Source organism: Artibeus jamaicensis, unplaced genomic scaffold (assembly GCF_021234435.1).
Source record: "Artibeus jamaicensis isolate MK-2021 breed Jamaican fruit bat unplaced genomic scaffold, CSHL_Jam_final contig_2259, whole genome shotgun sequence".
Classification (NCBI taxonomy): domain Eukaryota; kingdom Metazoa; phylum Chordata; class Mammalia; order Chiroptera; family Phyllostomidae; genus Artibeus; species Artibeus jamaicensis.
Genome location: NW_026521468.1, coordinates 6,744,947 through 6,770,226, shown reverse-complemented (window position 1 = coordinate 6,770,226; position 25,280 = coordinate 6,744,947). Strand labels below are relative to the sequence as shown.

Here is a 25,280-nt window from a genome sequence, read left to right as displayed (position 1 = left end):
ACAGTCGTCCTGTTCCCACTTGGCGCCATCCCCCTCACCAGTAGGACAACTCTGGGAGGGGGGTGTGCCCCCCCCCCCCCCCCCCCCGCACAAAGAGGCACTAAGTTTCTGTGCAGGAAAGGAAGGAACGAAGTGACCAGGCCTGGGCTTCAGAGGGCAGCCCAGGGGCACGGCACAGGCTCAGACTCGGCGGCAGAGGATCTACACACTCACTAAGCCTTCGACTTGGGGCGAATCATTCAGCCTCCAGGAGCCCAGGGTCCCCACCTAGAAAATGAACACAGGGACAGTACACCCCCACCTTACAAGTTGCAGTGGACAAACAGGTAACATTGATCCCATGTCCAGAAAGCACTCATCTGTCAGCAGATGGATGGGTGCGACACAAACTGGAGGGAGAAAGGCTAACTTAAAAGCCATTCAAGCCCTGGACAGGTGGCTCAGTGAGAGCATCAACCCCATACACCAAGATTATGGGGTTCAATCCCCAGTCAGGGCACATCAAAGAATCAACCAATGAATGCATCACCGAAGTGTCTGTGTGTGTCTCTCTCTTTCTCTCCCGCCCCCTGCCTCTCCCCCACAATCAATGAATAAAAAAATAAAAATAAAAGTTGTCCGAACAATCCAAGGTGAATAGCTATTTACCCAGGACTCTGAAGTGCGCTGAGTTTCACTTCTGGCCTCACCTCCTACAAGCTGTAGAACCTTGTGGGAGTGACTTTCCTTGTCTGGCCCCCTCTCCTCATCTGTAAATGGAATTAATAAGAGCAGCCATTCTCTGGGGGCGCCGTTAGGGTTAAGAAGACAGTAACACCACATCCTTGGCACACCACCACAGAGCAAGTGCTGACAGATCAGCGGTACCCAGTGGAGGGCTGTCTGTAAGAGGGGTGCCGGTTATCTGCAAGGATGCTTTCTGACTATTCCCGCCCCACATCGCCTCCCGAAGAGCAGAGCCAATTCTGACCCCTCCCGCACAGTGCCCCTCCGCCTCAGTGTTCCACGTTTTATCTCCTGTGTAAGAAGGCACCACAATGCAGTCAAGGCAGAAGTTCTGCGTGCGCACCACCCCCATGCACCCTGGTTCTCAACGACTCTGCCATGAACCCTTTCACGGCACCAATGGCCGAGAGGTGATGAGTCGTGCCGACACTGCCATTCCCAATTCCGGATCTGACTGTAATTCCCGACTGCTATTTTAACTGAGGTTTCCCCCGCTTATTAAAACAGTCATTAAAGCCCTGGTTGGTGTGGCTCAGTGGACTGAGTGCAGGCCTGCGAACCAAACAACTGCAGTTCGATTCCCAGTCAGGTCACATGCCTGGGTTGCAGGCCAGGTCCCAGCACGGGACGCTCGGGAGGCAACCATACATCGATGTTTCTCTCTCTCCTTCCCTTCCCCTCTAAAGATAAATAAATAAAATCTTTTTTAAAAAGAGTAATTAAAAAGAAATTATCTTTGGGGCTAAAAGGTAAACGATACCGAGCAATGGATTTCGGCAGTGAGAGGCCCCCTCAGTCGGCTGGACCGTGCACACAGAGCAGAGGCGCGGCCCCAGGAAGCGCCTGGGCACCGCTCCGCGGCGGCTGGCTGCTCCCGCTGCTGCGCACGCTCTGACCTGACGTTGTGGTGCTGTGGGCCTGCAGCGCAGGCCTTCAGAGGAAGAACACTGTGAGGATGTAACACGCATTAATGTCTACAACGTCCTAAAGAAGGAAAAGAGTCTCTAGAGAAGACCTGTTCAGGGATCACCCTGATTTATACAAACGGGTGCTGGTCACAGAGAATGCTGTGACCTTAAAGAACAATGAGTGGACGTATTAGCACACTCTTTCGTTTCCGTATTTCTGTACAAAAAATTTTAAATGTCTTGATGTCAGAAAAGGTTTAGGAGGAAGTAAAATGGGAACCGGCCACATCAGATCAGTCCACCTGGCAGAGACCCCAATGACCCTCTGGGCCCTGTGTGCCGTGGCCCAGAGGCCCGCGACTAGACGTGCCTCTCTCCAATGGAAGTGTCTTGACGAGAGGCATGTAAGGAGGGAGACCCTGTGACAGACAACTCGCCACCCCATATTTCTGAGAGCAAATATTTAAACCCACTGGCCCAGAAGAGACACACGCCAGAAGCCACATCCTTGCCCGTCCTTAACATCATGGTGTCTTAGACAGCCCAAGTCCCCCACACAGCTGGGACTCTGGGCGCCGCCACGCAGTAGTAAGAGTTCCAACAGCAGTGAAGGCTGCTCTCCCAAGGCCGCCCCTCCCGTGTGGTTCGCAGCACGGGGGCTCCGCAGGGCGTACAGCTACATGGGCCGCACAGGGATGCTCCCTGGCCAGACCCCCAGCCCGCCCGCTCTGCACCCAGCTCTGCAGTCTTGAGAGCGAGAGCGCGCCCTCGGCAAACAGCACCCACCGCTGCGATGGTTTCTTTGCTCTCTGCAGGCATCAGTGGCCAAGAAGAGAACTCATTTTTAGTCTAACTCCCAAAATGACACAAAGGGTATGAATTTTCACCATGTTTTGAACATGCAAAAGCTCATCACATCCCAGTTGGAGAATTGAAAAATACATCTATTATTTCTAAGAAAGTTACAGTTCAAAGGCAGGATATGCACAACAGAAAACTTATGGGAGTCGGTCTGTCAGCTTCTTCAAACAAGTTCACTAGGCAAGGGCCACAGGCGTCTTGGTGTCAACGTCAGGCACACAATCACTACGCAAGGTCATACAGCCGTTTCTGACAGCAAGTGACCTTTATATTTTTCAGTAACTATATTCCTGAAAAGCTGTATATAAGCTGAATGTTTATGAGAACATCTTTATTGCATTAAAGTGTATTTAAAGAAAACTTATTGTATATTATGTTGCAAAGTAAAGAATGCTCATCTTGTGACTAAAAAATTACTTAATTAGTAAAATTTTAGGTAATCATGTTTAGATTGACTCACAGAAAGTCTGAAATCTGCTTTAAAAAAAGCTTAGCTCTCATTCGATGTTGTTCTGCCTACTTAAACCTATGACATTTTCGAACAAAATTATCAAGGTATTAAGTGTCTTAATTAAGCAAATAAAATCCAGTCAGCAGCACTGTAAAATCAGTTACCATAGAAAATAGAACACAGCACCAAGACCCCTTCAAAAGATTTCTAAACCATCAGAAGGCCTCTGAAGTAAAGCTGGAATGACAGGTAAGAACCATGTGACTGTCTCAAAATCATGGGTAAGAAGCCAAAACAATTTTCATTCAAGAAAACAGAAACAAAGTAAAACAAAGATTTTTTACCTGGCCCCTCCCCCGCCCGCCTGCTCTCAGCCCCTTCCCCACAGGCTTCGGTGACTGCCTCAGTAGCCTTGGGTCGCTCCATCTCCAAATCCTAATTATTCCATGTGCTATTCCGATGGGTGGAACAGCCTCAGACTTCACGGCCAATGCATTTTCCTTCTTATAAAATCTTCTCAGGTGTCACCTTTAGACAAGACACCCTGCTGTTGTAAGCAGGCAGGCTCTCCAATGTAATTCCTACTGGGGAGGCCAAAAAGGGCCATAAATAGTCACTAAAACGGCTCTTCACCCTTAACACGCTAAGTTATCAGGGAAGTTACCCGATACCAAACCGAATCACGGGTAAACAGACCTATTTCCCTAGTCATCTTTAAAAACAATTTTTAAAAATTGGTATCACCTCCTGGAGCTCAGCAAGAACACGCAGACACTCAGGACCCCGATGCCCTCCTTTGGACTGCAAATGCCCGCCCTGCGGGCACTGCAGGGATCTCATCTTCCATTTCTTTTCAGCCGAAAGGTCCCTTCACTGAGGAAAAGCTGCCGCTCCCGGCCTGACCTCCTCCCCTCCTCCTCCAGATGGGTTTGGACGTGAGCCAGATGACAGCGTTGGGAAAAGCACAAATTTATCTCCGTAAAGCCAGCTGCTTAACGAAAAGGCGGTGGCGGTGAGAAATGCTGTCACAAAGTTTCCTATGTCGCTCCATGACTTATTTTTCAGTCACTGAGAATCAAAAGAAACAGCTCACCCCAGCGTCTAATGCAACTACCTGCTCCACAATCGCCGTGCCAACTAAGCATAAACGTGTTACAAAACCACCTCTGTGCGGGCGCTAGGACACGTGCCACTGAATAAAGAACAGTAACAGACGCCGTAAGGAGGAAAATGTAAAATCAATGTTTACATATTCCCCTGGTTCCTACTACTATACTTAAGTGCCAGAATCCAAATGAAACAGGATTAAGCCTGTGACCACCTTGGTGTCAACCTAACGTGATGTCATACCTCAACAGTAAAACAGAGGCACTGGTCCTCAATAAGGCCTTGGACTTGGATGTGAAGACTCAGAATCAGGCTTGTGAAACCATCTGCCCATAAGGACGCCCTTAGGTATTTACATCCTACCTGGAATGCGGACCCAGTTTGCTGGCTGAGGAAGTGCTAACTTGAACAATTCTTGCGTCACCGTAAACATAATCTACCTTTCCCAATAACTTTACTATTACCACTCTCTAGGTTTGTGAAAGGAAAACAGATTCTAAGAACCTCTTTTCTCATGAAAATATACATATTAAGAACTTTCTGTAGAAAAAACAAACTTTCAGTATATGTAAGCAAAGTAACCATTTATCAGGCTATTGTCTTCTGAAAACAGCAACAATGAAATTAATTTGGATACTACACCTGGGTGGGTCATTTTGAAAACCCCATTTCGCATCATTTTTCCCACCAAAGCACTGCAGGGATGCCACGCTGAAAGGCGTTCAAAGACCTGCACCACCTGCGTGGTTCTGAAATGATGTACATTCCTCTGAGGCGCCCGCTGCCAAGCGAGTTCCTCTGGCCTGGGGCTGGCCTCTACCCTTCACGCTTTCCTACAGCCCTGAAGGAAGGCCGCGTCTGTGCATGTACTTGTCAGCATCCCCATGCAGTTCGAACCGGCCAACGCTGTCCTCTGAGACCACTCAAGCTACGTTTCCAGTGTCTCAACCATCCCCCCCCACCAGCCACTCAATCGTGAATGCAGGAAACAATTCGCCTAAAATAAGCCTGGTGCAGGGTCAGTTAGTTAGAGACGTAACAGCTCCACGCAGCGATCACCATGCGCTGTCCACCTACACCGCCGAAGCACATCATCCTGAACGCTGGATACAGGAGAAAACCTGAACCTCGGCAACACAATGGCTTAAACCAGCCAGACGCCCCCAACTCGCAACTCCTGCAGGACGCCTGAGCCGGACCTCTACAGAGCACCATTTTGAGTTCACAATCTGCAGTTCACGCCGAGAAATAACCGAGCACACCAAATGGAGGTTCACTCCGACATAGGCAAAGGTTCGAGGCAACGCACTCATTTCGTGCAGAATCACGGATGTCTCCAAGTGCCTTAAACCGCAATAGCCGCAGCCGAATCTGCGGCTCCTCCCTCGCCCGCGACTAGGAGGCAGCGATCCTGCATCTTCGGTGAGATTCCCCACGCTCCGCGCAAGCTGCAAGAGAACTGTTTGCCCGGCCGGTTACCGTGCAGGGAGCCCCTAAATTCGCATCTGCACATTTTAATAGCTACGAACCGATCAATTAAATCTCATCCACAAGGTAAAGGTGCCGAGGTGGCGCCCGGGCGCTCGGGTTACGCGATCTGATAGCAGGGCAGCTGTGAAGTGGCGCGGCTCCCCTCCTCGTGCGCATCGCTCTGCAGCCTGCGACGCCGCTGGCAGCCCACCTAACTCCAGGCCTGCACCAGGCCAAGGCCGGGCCACCCTCCACCAGAGAACGCCCCGGGGCTGCTCTTCCCCTGAACAACGGCGCGGAGGCCCTACCCCGAAAACATTCGGGTTTCTGCATGCCATCACAAATGCAAAACCCTGGGTGACCGTTCGGGGAGATCCCGCTTCCACCAAGCGCATCAGTTTAAAAACACCACAACTGATGTGTCACCATTGCGATCCCGCCAGGTTCCCCGCACACCGGGCCCAGGGAACCGCTCTCCCCGGTGCGCGCACGCGCGCGCACGACACCGCGCCGCGGGCAGCGCCTCCCGCCGCCCCGCGCTGCGCACCCCTTCCCGCCGGGACCTGCGACCCCTCGCACTCCGGGCCCGGCCGAACAAAGGCGACGCCGCCAGCTCGGTCAGCTGCGGCTCTTCGGAGCCTGGCCCACGCTCACCTGGGCTCCGTCCCCGGCGGCAGCAACGACTCCTCGGCTGGGCTCCAGCGGCGCGGGCCTGGCGGCGGTGGCGACGACAACCCAGGCGGCCGCCCTGAGGCCTGCGGGGCGCTCGGGCGGCGGGGGCCCGCTCAGCGCCGGCGCCGCGGGCTCAGCTCCCGGCGCGGGCGGCGGCAGCGGCGCGGGCGGGTGGGCGGTGGCGCGTCCCGGCAGGTCCAGGTCCAGCCCCAGCGACGCCGCGACGCGCCCTCCTCCTTGCTCCCACAGGCGGGAAGGTGGCTCCGGTGCGGCCCGGGATCCCAGGCAGTGGCGGGGCTCGGAGCTCGACGCTCGGCCGGCTGCGTTCCGTCCGCCTCCGGCTCAGGCTGGCCCGCGGCGGCGGCGGCAGGAGCGCGGCGGTGGCGCAGAGGGCCCTGTCAGGGGCGGCGGGGGCGGCCGGGATGGTGCTCAGGGCTGCGGAGCGGCGGGGCCGGCGGCGGTGGCTGCGGCTCCCGAGGCCGTCGCGCTGAGGTGCGGAGCTGCCACCGCGGCCATCTTGTTGCTCTAACTGACAAGAACCCCCCCTCCCCCAGCTCCAGCCAGACGGGCCGCTCGCGCCCCCTTCCCCGCCCCGAATTGGCCTCCAACAGGAAGTCGTCCCGGCCCCTGGCACGTGACTCCACAGTATCTGCATACCGGAGGCCAGCTGGCCAATAGGCTCTCTATACTCCAGCTCCGCCCTCTCGCGCCCCTCCCTGGTTCATTGGCTGGTCTCGCACAGGCCACGCCCTCTCCTTCCCAGTTAATACCCGCCAGTGCGGTGGTTCCCTAGAAGGCTTGGGGAGCGCGCGGAGTCGTGTACACTCAGCCACTGGCACAGTGGCTGAGTGCGCGCTCTGCTTGCCCGGGCGCGTGCGAGTCCCGGGGTCTCGCGCCTTGCCAGGGGTCTGTGGAGAGTTGCACAGCTCCCTTCAGTCTTTTGGTGCGGCCGCTTGGTGTTAGGGCGCTGAACCATGGGCCGTGGACAGGGCCCTGCTCATCCACTAGGTTCCCCAGGCTAGCCCGCCGCAGCGCCGGAGCCTCGGTTTTGTACGGAATTTTCACCCGGCGCCCGTAGTGGCACGCGTCCCGCCCATGCTGTGCACACGCCCTGCATCTCCCCACAGTGCGCACACACGTACACGCGCCGGCCGGGCCGGGAGCATTCTGCTAGCCACGCGCCTTCCAGCCGGCCCTTGCGCGCGCTGCCGCTCCCGGGGGAGCGCCCTAGTGCGAGCCAAACAAGCCTCGCTTTGAAACAGGCCCCCAGGGGGACATCCTTTTTCTCAAAGCACGAACACCCGCCCCCACCATGCAAAACAACGTCCGGGCCGAACCCGGGCGCTTAACTCAGGTCGTAGTCCTCCATTCCTCCACCCCTCTTTCATGTACACTAGTCATTAATCTCAGGTAAGGTCTGCGGCGACATGCAATTTAAAAGCCCCTTTTTAACTTTCGGTTCGAGTCACGAGAAGAATTGTCTCCATTTTCATGAAGAGTCGTGGAAGAAGGCTAAGATGCTGGGTGCAGTGGAGGCTCAGCGGTGGTACTTGAAAGCTGTTGGTGTTGGAGGAGGCCATGCCTGTCTACGCGTCCCTATCTCGAAGGAAACAGATAATGACACTCTGCTTCCGCAATACGAATTTTAATACCGCAAGTGCCATGCTTTGAAACGTCTGTGGGTGAAAGAGACACAACAGACCCGCCACTCTGACTTGCCTTCAAGGATCCCAGGGGCCCAGAGCACTCCTTTCTACTGCCCTATTTTAAGCCATCTGTAGTCAAATCCACAACCGACCCTCCAAAGTTTTCTTCAAAGGTCTGGTACGACAAGGTCCACGGCTGGTTTGCGCAGAAAGACAGGGTGATCACAGCCCTGTCTCCATGGGGTGCCACAGACTAATAGGTTATTGCATTGGGTGCAAAGGTTGAATTAGCTCAGTGGTTCTCAAAGTGTGCTCCCTGGGAGCTGATTAGAAATGCAGCTGCTCGGACCCCTACTGCCAGATCTGGGGGTCAGGCCCGGGTATATTCCTCTCAACAAACCCAGGAGGTAATTCTGATGCACGCCAGGATTTGAAAATAAAACAATAATAAAGGGCACCTTTCCTAAGGGTTCTGTTGGCGACACTTATCCCTCCTCCATCCCAGCCACTTCTCACCGCACAGATCTGCTCTGCTTCCTCAAGTCCCCACTTCCTTCTGTGTCTGTCGATTCTGCCAGTGGAATTTGCATCCCAATAGTGGACTCTAAAAGGAAAAGCTTCAGGACTCAAACAAAAGATTGCTTTCCTATGAAGATGTAATGGGTCTGGGCTGTTTCCTTGCTCGTCACCCACAGAGAGTAACTGACTGCGCCTTTACAAATGTGCCAGCCTTAAAAGGCCTTTCAGACAGGCATCAAGGCATAGGCTGCTGGTTCTCAGACTGGTCAGAGGAGTCACCAAGGTAGCTTGTTCAAAGTGCCGACTGGTCCAGGTCCAGGGTGAGGCCTGAGAAGCTGCCATATTTGACAAGAACCTTCAAATACGGACCAGGCTGAATCTCAACTCTGCCACTCACTGGCCGTTAGACCCTGGGTGATTTTTCTGGGCCTCGGGTTTCTGCTTCGGACTCTTCGTTGGATGAGATTCTCATGGAATGATCACTGAACCTGTTTTATGGGCCAGGTAGTGAACTGGGTGCTGGAGATACAGTGCAGAAGGCCGTGGATGACTGGTGGATACAGTACATACTCGGTTTTGGAGAGGGCAGGGAGGACACCTCTCATCTGAGTCCTGAAGGGTGCAGTGCCAGTGGGGACAAGAGGAACAGCCAGTGTGAAGGAGATGAGAAAGCAGCACACACTTTCGGGGCCTCCAAGTATCCATCCAGCTGGAATAGCTCTTGTGCAAGGAGAGGGGAGGGACAGGAATGGGAGAGTGAGCAGGGGCCAGATTACAGGAGTGGCCGCTCATGTCACGGTACAGAGTTTGTTCTTCATCATGCAGGCAGTGCAGAGCCCTTGAATGATCCTAAACCTCGGCTGCCTGAGAGACCTGTCTGGGGACAGTGTAAAGGGTGACGTGGAGAAAAAGTTAAGGCGGGAGTAGGGGGAGGCAGGAGGTGATGGCATGGGTAGCAGGCTTACAAAGTCAAACAGCCAAGAAATGAGAACCTGTGGAAGTGACCAGGGTGGCAGTAGAGGCCAAATGGAGAGGATCCGTTTGGGACATAATTTCAACTCCAGGGGACGTGGGGACTGATGACATGGTACGGAAGACAGTACAGGGTGGTGCCCAGTTGTCTGGCTCAGTGCAAGGTATGTGGATGGTGAGGCAGGAGCTGCAGGAGGAGGAGGCTCGCCAGAGGCCTAAGGTAGGATTTGGAGGGAGAAGGAGCGAGTCCAGTTGGGTGCATTTGCTATTGGAGACACCAGGGGAACAGATGGTGGCGACTGTCAGACCTGGAAGTCAGGAGAGGTGTCTGTGCCGGAGAACTCTACCAGGGGCGGCCTGCATGGGGGTGGACCTTGAAGGCAGGGGCGTAGATGATTCGCTGAGGCAGGGCTTAGGAGGGAGAGAAGAAGACTAAGGACCGAGCCCAAGGCACGCTGAGGAGGAGAAAGCTCTGCCAGGGTCCGAGGAGGTGCTGCGGAGTCCCAGGGGACGCCCCAGCGGTGGAGAGGCCAAAAGGGAAGGAGTTTGAGGGATAGCGTGGCCGTAAGGTCCACCCAATAAAGACAGGAACACATCCATCCAACTGGGCTACCGCAAGGGCCCTGCAGGAGCCTGGGGGTGGGGGCCATGAAGGTGGCAGGGAGTAGAGATGGGGAGTGGGCATAGGGAGGAACCATGTTTCTTTTCTAAAGTCGGGCCATTGTTATGAATTATGCCCCCCCATACTTTCTATTGCCCTCACCCCCAGTACCTCAGAATGTACCTTATTTGGAAACTTGACTTGGCGGAGAGTCAAGCTAAGGTGAAGTCACTAGGGTGGGCCCTACTCCAGTATGACTAGCGTCCTTATAAAAGAGGAAATTTGGACGCAGACATGCACGGCAGGAGAAGGCCACATGCAGATGAAGGCAGAGATTGGGGTGATGCATTGACAAGCCAGGGAGCCCCAGAGCTTGCCAGCGACCACCAAAAGCTAGGGGAGACGCCTGGGACAGATTTTCCTCACAGCCGCAGAAGGAGCCTACCCTGCTGCCACCTTGATCCTGGACTTCTGGCCTCCAGACTGGGAGACAGTAAATGTCTGTTGCGTGAGCCACCCACTGTGTGGTGCTTTGTAACTGCAGCCACAGGAAACCAATGCGGCTGTGAGAGGGGGGTGGGGCGTGACTAGAGAGAAATGTGCGACCTAGAAAGTGGTTTTGCATTGTTTTGTTTTGCTTTCTCAGACAGAGAGACATGAGCATGTTAATATGCTGAGAAGAGCGAGCCAGTCAGTAAAGAGGACACACTGACGAGGACGTCTGTCTGTCCGTTTGAAGGGATCGAACATGGAGGAAGACAGGCCTTCAGGCAGATGCGGCTGGGGGCGCTCTGTGTTCAGCGGCTGTGAGGGGTCCCTCCTGTTACTGAAACCGGACAGAGGCGTGGAGATGGCTGCAGAGGCAGCAAGTCTGCTGGGGAGAGGGAGAGAGATTGTGTGTGCACGTGTGTGGTGGATGGGGGAGGGGTTTGCAAAAAATGGAGGACATCACCACCTTGTTGGGGTTTTTTTTTTTATGATGTAAGTGGCTTAATAAGATTCCTTTAGGTCTAAAATTCTGTTTCTAGATCTTTTGGAACTCAGTAGCTATTTAAATGTAAATTATTGTTTTACTCTATGTTAATAGTTTTGCATTTTTACATTTCTTGTCTGAGGTGTATTAAACCCAATAGGAAAACATACTCCTTGTGTTTTTGCCTGCTGTTGAAACACATGCCAACCCCCAGACTGTGCAAGGCCACAGAGCTAAACATCTCATTTGCCTTGGTTCCTGAATCGTAAGGTGACGTTGTGGACATCTTGGAGGTGAGCCTTGTCCAGCAGTCCTGGGCACTTACTTCATAGCACTTTATTTCTTTGGGGTCTGTTCCTACCAGACGGGGTGAAAATCTGTGCCGGGTCATCAGGATGCTGACGGTAAGATGACTGATGAAGTCATGACAAGGATGTCACCTGTCCAGAGGCTCAGTACTTCCACCAGCCTCATTTGCGGGCTCCTCATTTGCAGACAGACAGCTTTGAGGCACTGCTGCTGCCTCAGCCCGGTGCTGCCCACTTGGAAATCCAGTGGACCAGGGAGGAGACAAGGTGATTCAGGCAGCAGAGTTTCACCCAGGGGGTCGAAGGAAGAGGGAGCCATCCTTTCACAGGCTCTTCCCCAGCCGGAGTTCACCGCGGCTCTAATCTGCTCATGGGTCTGATCATCGGTAACTCCTGGATTTGTAATCTGAATGAACTCCAGTCCTGGGATGAGGTCCTTCATTCTTGTGTGAATTCAGCAAATATTTGCAGGCACCCAGCACATGCAAAGCAGCGCAGATGTTGCAGCCTCACCAGCTGCCCTGAGCCCCTGGAAGAGGAGACGTGGTAAAGACAGAAGCAATTTTACCTCCCTGGCCTGCTTTGTCATTTTTCTGTAGTATCGACGATCACCTTTTTTTGATGTATAATTTGTTTTTTATTGTGGTTATTGTTTTTCGTCTCCCCAATTAGGGTGTAAGCTCTATTGGAGCAAGATCATGGTTCACCAACGTATCTCAAGTACGCAGAGCAGAGCTGCTCTGAGTGCTCAGTAAATATTGTTTTGTTGAGTTAATGAAGAATTAAGATACACTGTGATAAATGTCATGTGAAAGTTAACGCCAAAGTGCTGTGGGGGAATGGGATCCAGGTATGGCCTAGGAAGGGTGGATTAGAGGAGGCACGCCAGGGCCAGGAAACGGCATCCCTCCCTCCCTCCTCCCCTCCCTGTCTTCCCTCCCTCCCTCCTTCCTTCCTACTTCCTTCCTTCCTCTTTCCCTTCCTTCCTTTTTATCTTTTTCTTTTCCTTAGCAGCTTACCCATTATTTGAGGACTTAGGACAATGCAGAAGAAATACCAGAATGTCTGACATTTACAACAGACATTTCCTGAGAGCATTGCAGAAACCAAATGTTTTTTTAAAAGCTTTAATATTTTCAATTTACTCCCCAGCCCAGGTAAAGCAAAATGTATACTTGACTGCACGTGGAAAACAAACATGTAGCTTAATCAACCAAATATATTTAATAATAAAAAGATTTTTGTTTTGACTCTAAAAAAAACCAGAAAGAACATAAAAATGTCTGTGTTAATGATCTGTTGCTGAGTAACAGACTATCCCCAAATTTAGCAGGTTAAAACAGCAAACGTGTTACATCACACAGTTTCCGGGAGTGAGGACCCCGGGAGCTGCCGAGCTGGGTGGTTCCAGCTCGGGGTCTCCCATGAGGTTGCGGCCCAGCTGCTGATTGGACCCGTGGTGGCTGGAGATATGCCTGGGGCTGGGGCATCTGCTCCGAGCTCCCTCTCCTGGTTGTTTGCAGGAGGCTCCAGTTTCTGTCACTTCTGCCTAACAGACCCACCCCAGCTGAGCATTAGAGGGGCCTGCGCAGGGCGTGGAGACTGGCCCCCATTACAACAAATCCACATGGAAGGGCCAATGCCCGGAGGCCAGTTAGACCTCTTCCCAGAGCATCCCATTCAAACCCACGGCTCAGCAGAATTCGAGTCCTGACCCATCACTGCCTTTGTGGTTCCTGCTGAACTCCTGGCACGAAGGGGAAACAGGTCTTCTGTGAATGCCTTGTTTCGGGGATTTCCTTCGCCTTCCGGGGCCTCATTTTCCTTCTCTCGTATCAATGGGATCGGACTGCAGTGCTAAGGCCCCTCGGGCTCTCAGCCTGCGTGACTCTGCAATTCCTTTTCGGTGGCTCTGTCAGTAGATGGCTATGGAAACAAAACTGTCCTCAAAAAGAAGACAGGATTTATAGTTGAAAAATCTCACTGTATTTAGATGAATGAACAGGATGCGCCCCCTGGAATGTACAGAACCACACGGTGGAGAGAACAGCAAGATCTGGTCCCAGGACGATAGAAGGTTGGGAGGTAGGAACCACACAGGGTTTGGACAAATAAGTGAACCACTGGGCTAAGTCAAGAGTTTGGATATGGTTCCTTTGGTTGTGAATGTGGCAGAGATGCCTCCACCCCAAGCCCTTCCACATTGTTGGTTTTCACTGAGAAGAGGCTGTGGAGCAGAGACTGCATCTCCCAGTACCCACCTCCCACCCAGGTGGAGCCACATGACTTGTTTTGGCCAATGAAATGTGAGCAGGAGTGCTGGGGGGCCCACTGCCGTATCTAGGCAACTGAGAAGCGTTTGTGCCTTCTCCTCTCACTTCCTCCTCCTGCCTGGATGCTGGGGACTTCAGGGCACCAGGGCAGGGAGGAGCCACACAAAGAAAAGGGCCTATAGTCCTGACATGTCAAGAGGAGAAAAATCTCCTACATACCAGGAATGCCAGGTGAGTGGAAATGTATTAGGTGAAGCCCCCAAAAGCTTGGGAGTTTGTTCTGCAAGCTACCACCTCCCTAACATGCATGCGTAAAGTCTTTCAGGGACTTTCGGAGACAAACTCTTCAGAAGATGCCTTTGCCATCAATCAGGTAGGAAACGCTGAATGCAAAGACATTCATAGGAAGCACCGTGGGACCCAGTGTTTATCAAGAAGACAAAAGAATCCGGAACCTTTTTTCTTTGCTTATTAACATGCCAGATGTTCCAATGGTACACTTCATACATGTTACTTCATTGAGTATTTTTACTTCTTATTTAAATTTTCATCTTGCTGCATTGTAGGCATTCGAAACAATACAAATCTAACCCAAGTATATAGTTTAAAAGGCAATCACCCATTACTAGTCTGAAAACAAATGAAAAAAACCCAGTCTCGTGTTCCGTCCCTCCTCCCTCCTGATCTCTCCCCCAGAAGCTGCCATTTTCAAGTTCTTTAGCTGTCAACCTTCATAGTTCTAAAAAGAATATGCTCACCCTGGCTGGCGTAGCTCAGTGGATTGAGCACGGGCCTGCAAACCACACGATCGCGGTTCGATTCCCAGTCAGGGCACATGCCTCGGTTGCAGGCCGGTTCCCTGCAGGCCAGTTCCCAGCAGGGGACGCACGAAAGGCAACCATACATTGATGTTTCTCTCCCTGTCTCCTTCCCCCCATCCCCTCTAAAGATAAATAAATAAAATCTTAAAAAAAAAAAGAATATGCTCATCTTCTTCTTGATTTTTCTCTTTTAACGTCCTGACTTCCTACTTCAGAAGCTGAGGATTTGGCTCTTGGATACCAAACCCCACCATTCCACACCTCTCCCCTCCCTCCGATGCATGAGCAGAGTGGGAGGTGAGTTCTAGACAGGCAAGCCGAATGCGGCAACGGGCCGGTGTGGAGATGATCCCAGAGGGTTAGGAGGAAGTAAAGGTGGGGAGGTGGGTTGAAAGGAGGGCATGAAGCTCTAGGGAGGTGGAGTTGCCTTGCGTAGGAACCACCGGCAGTTTCAGGAGGGTGTGAGTGACCAGGCAGAACTGCCGCAGGGTGGCTGGGAGCAGACACCACGGCGGTCCGAGCACCCGGGCATCCGCTCCTCCACCTGCTCGTGCGGTCGGTCAGCTTTCTCGTCTGCATTTGTGTGCGCTCCATGCGGGTCAGTGCCTGACCCTTCGCCCCAGACTGTGCTTTCCACGAGAGTGGGACGTGCCTGTCCTCTGCTTGCTGCTCTACCCCAGGACCGGCACAGTGCCTGGTACACCGTGGGCGTCTAATGAATATTTGTGGGAGGAAAGAAAGGCGGATGTTGATCATGTAAAATAAATAGGGTGGTGCCCCTGATGAAAGAACTGGAAGCATTTCAGAGAGAGGCATGTTCATGGCCACTCATTGGAGAGCAGGAGACTGGAGGGGTCAAAGCGACTCAGGTGATAGACCCGGGCGAGTGGGAGAGCAGGTGCCAGGAGCAGAAGCGGGAGGACTTCAGGGGGGTGTTGGTTACCATTCAGATGATAGTTCATCTGTAACAACATTTGTGTAAGCAAATGGCTGACCATGTCAAGTCTGTTATTACATTCAGCCCAAGGGAGTCTCGACCCGGTTTCAACCAAGATAATTCCTCACTTTGTTATCCCAAATGGGATGGTGTTAAGCTTAGGTGCCCAATGGTGAGGCTGGGTTCCCCCTGGTTTCCCTTTGGCCTTTTTATTCAGTGTCCATTTCTGCATGAGCAGAATCGTGTCTGACTGGTTCCCTGTGCTGCCCCCAGTGTTGGGCACGTAACAGGTACTTCGTAAATATTTGCCAGATGAAGGAATGGTTCTCTGTTCCAGGCTTTATTGGTTTACCTCTGCCTGTGGGTGTCAGGGTGGCGTCACAGACAGATGGCATTGGAACTAAGGAGTGGGTGAGTATCGGGGGAACGAGGGAGGGACAGGCCTTCTGAGCCAGGGTTCCATGTCCATGAAGGTGGGGAAGCGGGGCGGGGGGGGGCAGAAGCAAGTTTGTCTTAGCAGTTTAGGTCACGGAAACAATTCTGGCTTCAAACACTCAGCTGCAATTCTTGCTAAAATCCACAGATGAGTAATTAGAGAAGCAAGGCCAGAGAGATATCCACATGCTCATTGTCGCTGCTCGAACCACAGATTTCAATCGGCTGATGCGGTGAGCACTGGGCAGGTTTACCTGGAGCTTGTCACAGTGTGCCCAGTCTTCTGGGACATGCTCCCTCCTCCGGTGGACCTGTCCTGCCCTTAGATTCAGGGAGGAAGCTTGGGGAGGTGCTCTATGCTGACTCACTCACTGTCCAGGTCACCTCTTGGAACGCAGCCCTTGGGGTTGGGCGGCGTGGCTCTGGGAATTAGCACAAAATCTGTCTCATCTGCAGCAAGGCTGCAAGGGGCAGTGTCCCTCGGAGAGGAACAGAACTGGGACTCCGACACTGACGAAAGGAGCCCATCTTCCCGCAGAGAGACCTTGTTGGGTAATCTGGGAGCCTGCTTCTTGTAGGGGGTCCAATCGTGTCGAACCTCACGAACCAAGATGCATGGATTTGGGGGGGAGGTGTGGCCAGAAGTGGTTAAAAAAAAAGCCAAATCTGGTGAAATTCAGAGGTTGCCAAACCTCTAAATTTGGCATCTGGTGTGACGTGGAGTCGGCCAAGAGGCCCCGGGCAGGGTGCCAGCTGCCGGTTGTCGGCCTGAGGGTGTAATGTGATCCTGGGTTGGGGGGAAGCAAGATAATGAAGCTCCCGCCCTATTCTCTCATCGTAGCAACCGCTTATTTGTTTATTTTTGTTTATTTTATTCTTTCCAACTATCCAATAATATGTGCTCTTTATAGGAAAAAAAACGTATAAAATATAGATGGAAAGAGGACAAATACCACGTGATCGCAGTCCTCAAGCCGGTGTTAATATTTGAAAGTGTTTCCTTCCGGACTTGTAGAGTAATTCCCAAACCTGTAGACTGGGAACAAGAAACTTTTTCGTATTACAATTTTCACGTTATTACCATAAACTCTGTAAACACCATCTTCATAGCAGACACCCTGCTTTACCCAATGAACTCGCCGTGATTTCCATAACGAGTCTCCCACCAGCTGCAAACAATGCGGAAGGGTCTCAGGTGGATGTCCTTCAACCTGGGAGCCTCTCCTGTCGTCTGGTGCCCACGGTGACGCCAGGATGCACCTGGAGGGTCAGCACTGTTTGCCACGAAGGTGTTGGAAAAAGCGCCCCCTTGCGTTCCTCCGTCTGTTTGAAAGTGGAACGTGACCCCCAAAGAGCACATTTTAGTGACTACCGCGTTTATGTGGAAGAAGCTTTTTTCTGTTAGTTTTCACGTTCAAGGCTAATGAAGTAAGCGGGTTGGCTTTCTTGAAAAAAGTCAGACTGTAGTGGTTTGCTGTTGTTTTGGATCAATCCTGCCACCTGGCAGAGCTCTCTGAAGTTCACGGACACCCAGTGCTCAGCCCAGGCTAGCCCTGGGTTGCCCCGTGTGGCTGACCCAAGGGCGGCAGAAGATTCCCATTGGCAGGGAGCGCTCACGCACCCCCGCCTCCTCCACTGAGCCAGGAAGGCTTCGGCTGCTTCAGTTTCCAGCTGCCCCTTCCAAATCCCGCTTCCTTCTCCGGGTCTTCAGGGAAGAGATGCTGCGTGACCCCAGGGACAGTGGCTGCCCCAGGGTGCCATGTGCCCTTGGAAAGCCCCAGTGGACCCTGGGAACCAGCATTTGGACCTGCGCTCCCCAGCTCACAGAGCAGTAGAAGATGTCTCCTCAGAATCCCACGGAGGGCAAGCCCAGGCCTTTCTGTGTGAAGACCCACATCAGAGATCCAAGATGCTTCCCCCGCCCGTGGGACACAAGCAGGCCTTTGTGTGTTGCGGTCCGTCTCGGCTCCTAATTGGCAGCGTAAACAATGACCTCTGTGTTTGTTTCCAGAAGACAACAGCGTTCTGAAGCAATGACACGAGTTTCAGTGTCAAAAAAAAGAAAAAAAAGGAGCAGAGTCTGACAGTCCAGCAAAAGTCTCTTTGAAGAATCCTGTAGGTATCGCTGAAAGACCTTGTTGACATGTTGACCAGCTGGTGGCGGCTGCAGTAGCAGCAGCCTCTCCACCTTGGCCAGCCGGGTCCCTTTGTGGAGTGTGTGACTTTGGGTGTGAAGTGGGGACCAGTGCCATGATTAGCTGCTTGCAAGGTTTCTTTAGGCTTCATTTAAGGGCCTTGCGTGCCACGGAGTCCCTCCATCCTGGGTCCAACTCAAGCCAAATACGATAGCTATCAGAAAAAACACGCCTCTGCTCCCCACGAACGGCCACAGAGGACATGCTGGGGGCTGTGTGCAGGGCTTTCAAGCCACAGGGTCCTCGAAAGAGGGAGATGAGAAGACACCTGTGCCAGACCCCTGGCCCAGGTAGGGGCAGCTGCCAAGGCTGTCTATGGTAGAAACTCCAGGGAGGGGAGTCTTTGGACACATCCCTGGGCTCAGGAGCCCCCTCCGTCTGCGTCCTGGCTCTGGCAGTAGAGAGGCGGGGAGCGGGGAGGGGAGCAGAGCCAGCAGCCAGGCCTTGTGCGCTGCCGTGTGGGTCGGGGTTCTGCAGAGAAACAGAACCAATGGAAGAAAGAGAGACAGATGCACAGACAGATATGGAGACGCACAAATAGATACACAGAGAGATGACCAATCGAGAGGGATAAGGGAGAGGGAGGTCAGACGGATGGCTGGATGGACAGATAGACAGACAGATATTAAGTAGATATTGAGGAGTTGGCTCAGGCGATGCCTGGGGCTGGCAAGTTTGAGCTGGCAGGGCAGGCCAGCAGGCTGGAGACCGGGCCAAGGGGTGGTGTTGCAGCTTGAATTGGAAGGCTGTCCGGAGGGAGGTGGAATTCCTTCTGTCTCAGGGGAACCCCCATTTTTCTCTCTTCAGGCCTTCAGCTGATTGGATGACACCCATCTCTATTAGGGAGGGTAATCTGCTTTATTCAAAGCCCACTGATGGAAGTGTTAATTGTATGGAAAAAAAAAAAACCTAGAAAAGTCCTTCCCAATAACACATACACTGGTGTTTGACCAAGCAACTGGGTGCCGTAGTCCAGCCAAGTGGACATGTAAAATTGACCGTCACGACCATGTAGGTGCCCACAGGGGTGGCACGTGGTGGCCGGTCACTCGACTTGCCCTCGTCTTGTCCCCAGTCTCGCTCTCCTCCCTGGCCTGCACTCCCACCTGACATCCTGTGTGCTTTGCGGAATTAGTTGCTCTCGCCTGTCCTGGACTGTGTCTCATTTGTCCTCAGTGCCCAGAGGAGTACCTGGCACCTAGTAGGCACCTAATAAATCTTTGCAGAATGAGTGAATTGGAAGGGTCACAATGCCCACTTGTAGAGCCTGAACCAACTACAGGGTCCTCCTATGCACCGGCCCGTGTGCGGTGGCATGGGTCCCATGGCCATGAAGTCAGCCCTGCTGACCTGGGCACTTCCCCAGAGCTTTGCTCCACAGGGTCAGGGGTGGACTGCAGGTTTTCCCTCCCACGCGGAGCCTGTGAGGCTGTGGAGAGCTGGGGCCACTCCAAACATCCCAATTTCCCTGTGCCCCCCACAGAGCCCGGCACAGACCGGTGAGCTCAATAAAATGCCAAATGATTGAATAAATCAATCAGCCAACTTCCTAATTGACTCCTCACAACCCTTTCTATTCTTTGTCAGTCTCCAAATTGCCACTCAGCCTTTGCTGCTCCCCGCCTCCCACAAGGAGTAAGTCTAGTCTGGCGCTGGGCGCCACCGCCTGGTCAGGCCCACGCTCGCCCCTCCAGGCGCCCTCGCCCGCTGCGTCCTTGCGGTGAGCACACGGTTACCTGCACCTGTCCACAGTCCCCTTCATCAGGTGGAGGGACCTCTTAATCGTCTCTGAATCATCTGAGGGATTTATGGACACCCGCCTGCCATTCGTGGACTTATACAGCAACCCGGGTCCCTTAGATGCTGATTCAGAGGGGGATTAAAACAATGAAGGTGAGACTCAAGTGCAGACCTGGTTCTGCTGGAGCCCCATCCATCGCCATTTATGGCTTAAAGAAAGAATTATCATCCCAGCCCATTAAAAAGAGTTGTTGATGAGGTACCACGAGAGACCTCAGAAAACTGTCCACTGAAGAGGAGTTTAGGGGGGCAGGCACATCCCTGCGAGGAATTGGTCGCCGGAACGCCCTGTGGGGCTCCCTGGGTGAAGCAGGGAGAGTTCGGAAAACCAGACAAGATGTTGTCTGCCCCCCTTCCCCTGCTCTGAGGAGAATCAGAAGGGGGACAGAGGGGGCCCCCTGGGAGATGGAGCATCACCGGGGTGGTCTCCTAGGTCAGATTATCACCTGCTCTTGAAGGAATCACCTCCAATACCCAATTGGACATTTTTTAAATGCCTCAGGTTGTGTTTTTATAATAGCATGTATATTTTTAAGAGCCCATTATAAAATGATTAAATAGGTTAATATACATCCACTCAGTGTATTGCTATACAGTTTAGGTGTTTATAAAAATGGCAGGTTAAGCGGGAAAAGTGAAGTGTTAAGTGAAAAAAAGCAAGACATCAAACATGCAGCTAGTATGACTGTTACAGAAACAGCCCTCCACCCCGGCCCTGGGGGTCTTTTGTTCTGGGTTCTTTTTGCCCACCGCCATATTAAGAACTGTGGCTCTCAATGCCAGAGTTTGGTAAAACGGAAAGGAATTATTTAATTAAAAGTCATACCGGGATCGAGTCATGGTGGAATGTGGCCATTGAACCCCAAAGTCCCTTCAGAACAGACACACACACCACAGTCCTACCTCCCCTTGCCAAAGGGGCCTGCTCAGGTGGCCTCCTGCTCTTAATTCAACAGCGCATGCTGTTGGGCCGGGAGTCCTCGTGGACCCTTTCAAACCGTGTGGCCTGCAGAGAGCTCTGCAGCTGCTGCGTCCTGCTTCCCTGCTTTGGAAGCTGCGTGGCCAAGAGTGACCCCTGCCCGCTCCCAGACTGCCTTGCGCCTAAGCCCCAGCACACCTGGGTTTAAATCCCCGTGCGGGTCTTCCTCCGTAACCCCGTTTCCCACTCCTCCCACACTGGGTTACACCTGCCCATAGCCTCATTTCTTCTGCCTTCCTCAGCTGCCATCGTTCGTCCGGGCGACCCGGCCCCCGTGATGGAGAAGCTGCCTCCAGACCACTCTGGCAGGTGCAGGAATCCCCCCCAGCTACACGGCCTCTCGGTTGGAGTGCATCTCCCCATCCATCTCCCAGGCTCCAAGTGCAGGCGTGGCTTTTTAATGTTATGAAAAGACTGGCCAAGTCCTTTGGATCCACTTCCTTCACCCCCCAAGTCATAGCTATGAGGGTTTTCTCCATTTGGGGGGGTACCTTCAGCTCAACACCCCGTTACAGGACCAGTTCCACATCAAAATGTCTACATATAGGGAAAAGGCTGCAAGGAAGAGCACCTCCAAATGCTAATAATTGTCTTCGGTGATGAGGTTATTGGCAACGGGTTTTATCGTTGTACAATTTCAAAACCTTCTAAATCGGGCAGGTGTGAGCTAGCCCTGTCCCTGCCGGCGGCAGCAGACTCTTCGTGTGTGGCTCTGCTCTGCCTCCCTTGGGGTAACAGCAGTCACCCCATTTTCACTGAAGGACCAACCCCCTACTCTCAGGTGACTAACAGTTAGCTATTGTTATTATCGTTACTATGAATATGCTGTGGTTCCAGGCGAACCCCTGGGTCCAGTCAACTCACCAGTGGGACCCCTGCATTGCTCTGAGACAAAGATGGGCCCTGGGGAGCCGGCCCAGCCCAACCGGGCTTCATTCCACTGTCTTTATTCAAACTGAGTACAGCGTGCAAAGGGGAGAGCTTGTCTGGGAAGGCAGCCCGTGGACTTAGGCCAAGAGGTGGACGGCAATGCGTCCTGATCATACTGCCAGAGCTCCTATATCAAGCCACACCTGAAGCCGGCCCTGCCTTCAGACTCAGAAGCCAGTAGATTTCCTTGTGCTTCAACCCATCAGGTTGGCTTTTTGTCTCTTGTAGCAGGAGGAGCGCTTTCCAGCACACTCCCTTGGAAGAGCCTCAGTCCTGCGGGGACCCAGACAGACAGCTGATAGCAGATGAGCGTGGGTGTTCGGTCCGGGGGCCCAAAGACAAAGAGAGGAACGGCCGCCTGAGCTCAGTGGGGTGCGAGTGTGGCAAGTCGAACATGGCAGGCTGCTGGGGCCTGGATCCCTGCCTGACATGCTTCTAGGTACCAGCTCAGTGACCCTGGAGCTCCTGATAAGAGGCGTGGGCAGCGAAGCCTTCATGGGGGATCCCCAGAAAGTACCCACATTTCCTGGCACCAGCGTGGGAAAATGTGTGCTTCACTGGAAGGGAATTCTGCCGGAAGGTTCCCAGCTGCTAGGTCACACCTCAAGGAGGGACATTTGGGGACAAAAACCAAACCTAGCACTGAAGCAGCTGGGGAGGGTATTTTACGGTGAGTTTGGATGATTTTGGATTCACGAGGATGTGCACCGTCTCTCAGAATTGGGGTGGGGGTTGGGGGGAGTTTGGGGCCGGGAAAAGCTAGAGTGTGTTTCTCTTTCAACTTCGGGCAAAAATGTATTTGCCATAGGAATACTGTTCAATAAATAAATAAGTAAATAATGAATAAACCATCAAATACTGCTGTGGGTTTCTTCTGACAGCCGGAAGAGAAGCAAGTTCAAGTAGATCATCACAGCCAATAAGAAGGGAGAGGCCAGATGATGAAGGAAGAAGCTTCGCCAGGGACTGATGTTACCGCCGGGCAGGAGGCAGGCTGGTTGGGGACGGTCCTGGGTGAACTCCAAGTGGGAAGCGGGCGCCGGCTGGATGCAAGCGTCGCAGAAGGCAGGACTTTAAACTGAATCACCCCAGGAATACACAGGGATTACAGGCTTTGAGGTGATTTCCTGAGGGACAGAGCTGAAGTGGCTCGTTTTATTGAAAATTGGACTGTGTGAAGCAGGGTCAAATTAAGGAACCTTTCTCAGCAGTTACCTGAGGGGCTTCTTCTCTCTAATTACCAGGACTGCAGAGTTAAAACCGCCCCCCTCGTTCAGCCCGGCTTCTGGAAAGCAGCCTTTTCCCAGACCTTGCCTGCATGCAAAACACGGTGTTTTATCTGATGTTCTCTGAAGTGGCTAATCTACCGGAGCAACCATGGAGTTTTATTAGGTTAATTATCGCTGTAAAAAGCAAGAAAACAAACAAACAAAAAAGCCCCCAAAGCTGGGAACATACATTTGAAAATAGATACACCAGACCGTGCAAATAAAAAATATAACCTTGGCCTCCCAATTTCCTTTCCTGCTAATCGATGCGGTTGGAGTACGGTGACCGGATTTGTGAAGCGGGCTGATACCAGACCAGAGAGGCCTCCCCAGGCCGTCCTCTAACGCACGTGGGGGGAGACCACTGAGCCAGCGGGCGCCCTGAGGGCTCCAGGGACAGCCTGGGACCACGTTTTTTTCTCTATTCCAATTCACCAGGCTTGTGAGATGGAAGCTGACATGTTTCTCCTGATGCCGATGATAAGGAGGTGTACCTCCATTTTGGCAACGTCGGTAGGTGAAAAATCAGTTGACTTTCAAATGGAGAAAATGTGGCATTAAAGGGTATGATTACTTTTTACTCTTTTGACCTCTTTCTGTCTCCCTCTCCTCTTTCTCGCTGTTTCTTTCCTCTCTCTTCCCCTACTTCCATTTCTGGCTGTACATTTACACCAAGAACAGTTGCCTTCTGTTGGGAAGTTTACAGCGGGGAGGCACGTGGGGGACCTGTTCTGCCGTGATCACCTGCCCCGAGGGAAGCAGCCTCCCCAGCAGAGGACAGCGTTGCTGTCCTCAAGCTGGCCTGGCCAGTTCCGACCCCCTCCTCCACCTGATTTGGTCCCAGGCCTCGGGTGACCGACTTCTCTGAGTCTCCCAGCAGGAGAATGGTAATAAGACCCTGTCTCCTGAGGTTCACAGGGAGAGTGAATGAGATGATGCCTTTGGAACTTCCGGGAGCTCCAGACACACCGTGGCTGCTGAGGACATGTCCCACCGCTCCCTGCAAAACCCTCATATAAGTTGAGAGCGTCCCCTTGCAGGCCAGACAGGCAAACGGACCCTTCCAACAGCTATAAGCTGGACTTCTTGGCTAACATCTCTCAAGGCTGGGGACACCCAAGTCTTGTTCTTCAAATAACAAAGAGGTTTTCAGAGTCTGGACAAGTGGGAGGAAGCCCTGAGCAAGAGGGTAGGGAGAGGGAGCTTAGCGATGCCAGAGCGGCGGCCAGGATGGCGGGGCAAACCGAAGCTCAGGGAGAACGCGCTTCTGGTGCTTGCTCTCGGCTGTGAGAGGGGACGCGCCAGGCCAGCACTGGGCGGGTCCTGCTGGCAGCCGTGTCCCTGACGCCAGGGGCTGCTTGCTGGGCGCTTGGCTTGCTGGGCTTGCTGAGACTTCGAGGACTCGGCCTAGAGCTGCGGTTTTCACGCTGTGAGGAGACCCACTGGTGAGTGCGGCCCCGGTGGTGGGCTATGAAAAAGACCACTAGGGAGACTAGAAACGATTCATGTAAAAAACAGAAAAATAAAACAGGGCAGAACAAAGAATCTCAGTGTGCAAGGCCTTCTGTTTCCGGGCTGGGTGCACGGGGTGCGTCTACTACTGTGGGTCTCGGCCAAGAAGGCCCGAAGGCCACTGGTCTGGAGAGCCCAGGCCGAAGGGCGCCGTCCGGGGCAGGAGCTGCGGGGAGGGGGCCGAGGGGAGCCAGGGGAGGGGAGCCGGGAGCTCACCTCTAGACAGGATTACTCTTGCTCTGATGGCCACAATGAAAGGAAAAGCCTGTCCTGAAAGGTGGCGTTCTCCGGGGGCACTGGACCTGGAGGTGGCCTTGTTCTCAGGGGTCCGGGGTCCTGGGGTCCTGGCTGCATGTGGGGTGTGGCTAAATGGCAACCTTAAATGGAACCCTGGAAAACCCAGTCCCCCAACATGAATTCTGTGGGAAGTGGGGGGGTTGGTTTCTGGCTCCAACAGAACATTCTGGGAACATTATCGGCCTCCCCACAATCTAGGGACCCTCACCCCATCTCCCTCCTGGCTCTCTTCCCTTTTGCATCAGCCGGGCTTCGAGGGGGCGCTGGAGTGGCAGGACAGGCAGAGGGTGTCACAGGGGAGTCTGCTGTGCCGGGGGCAGGGTGTGCGGGCAGGGCATGGGGGCCGGCTCGGGTGGTGAGGTCAGAGGCGGGCACTCGCCGTCAGGCCCCAGGGCCTCGGCTTCCTCCCGCCGCAGAGCTGCTGGCTCTGTGGGCACAACGGGCCTGGACAGAAACGGTCGACAGTGTTTGAACCCTGTGGGTCGCTCGGGGGCTGGTGGGTTCCGGTTGGTCCGGAGATGCTGGGAAGATGCTCACCCTCGTTGCTGCAGACTCGCCTGCTGGTCCTATCTGTTCTCTCCCCCGTGAACTCCAGACAAGCTGGGGACCCCGCGTGCCT

At 53.3% G+C, this 25,280-nt stretch overlaps 1 protein-coding gene across 4 annotated transcripts in view; it reads right to left on the bottom strand.

Annotated features, from left to right (window-relative positions):
• The window catches only part of TNRC6C (trinucleotide repeat containing adaptor 6C), a 110,867-nt gene extending 104,334 nt beyond the window's left edge, over positions 1-6,533 (bottom strand). For 3 of the 4 annotated variants that reach the window (XM_037157681.2, XM_053659219.1, XM_053659220.1), the window contains exon 1: positions 6,178-6,258. The gene's annotated coding sequence lies outside the window, so the exon portion shown is untranslated. Of the gene's footprint in view, positions 1-6,177 lie in introns of all 4 variants that reach the window. The other variant, XM_053659221.1, reaches the window with a different exon arrangement.
• Between the last annotated feature and the right edge of the window lie 18,747 nt (positions 6,534-25,280).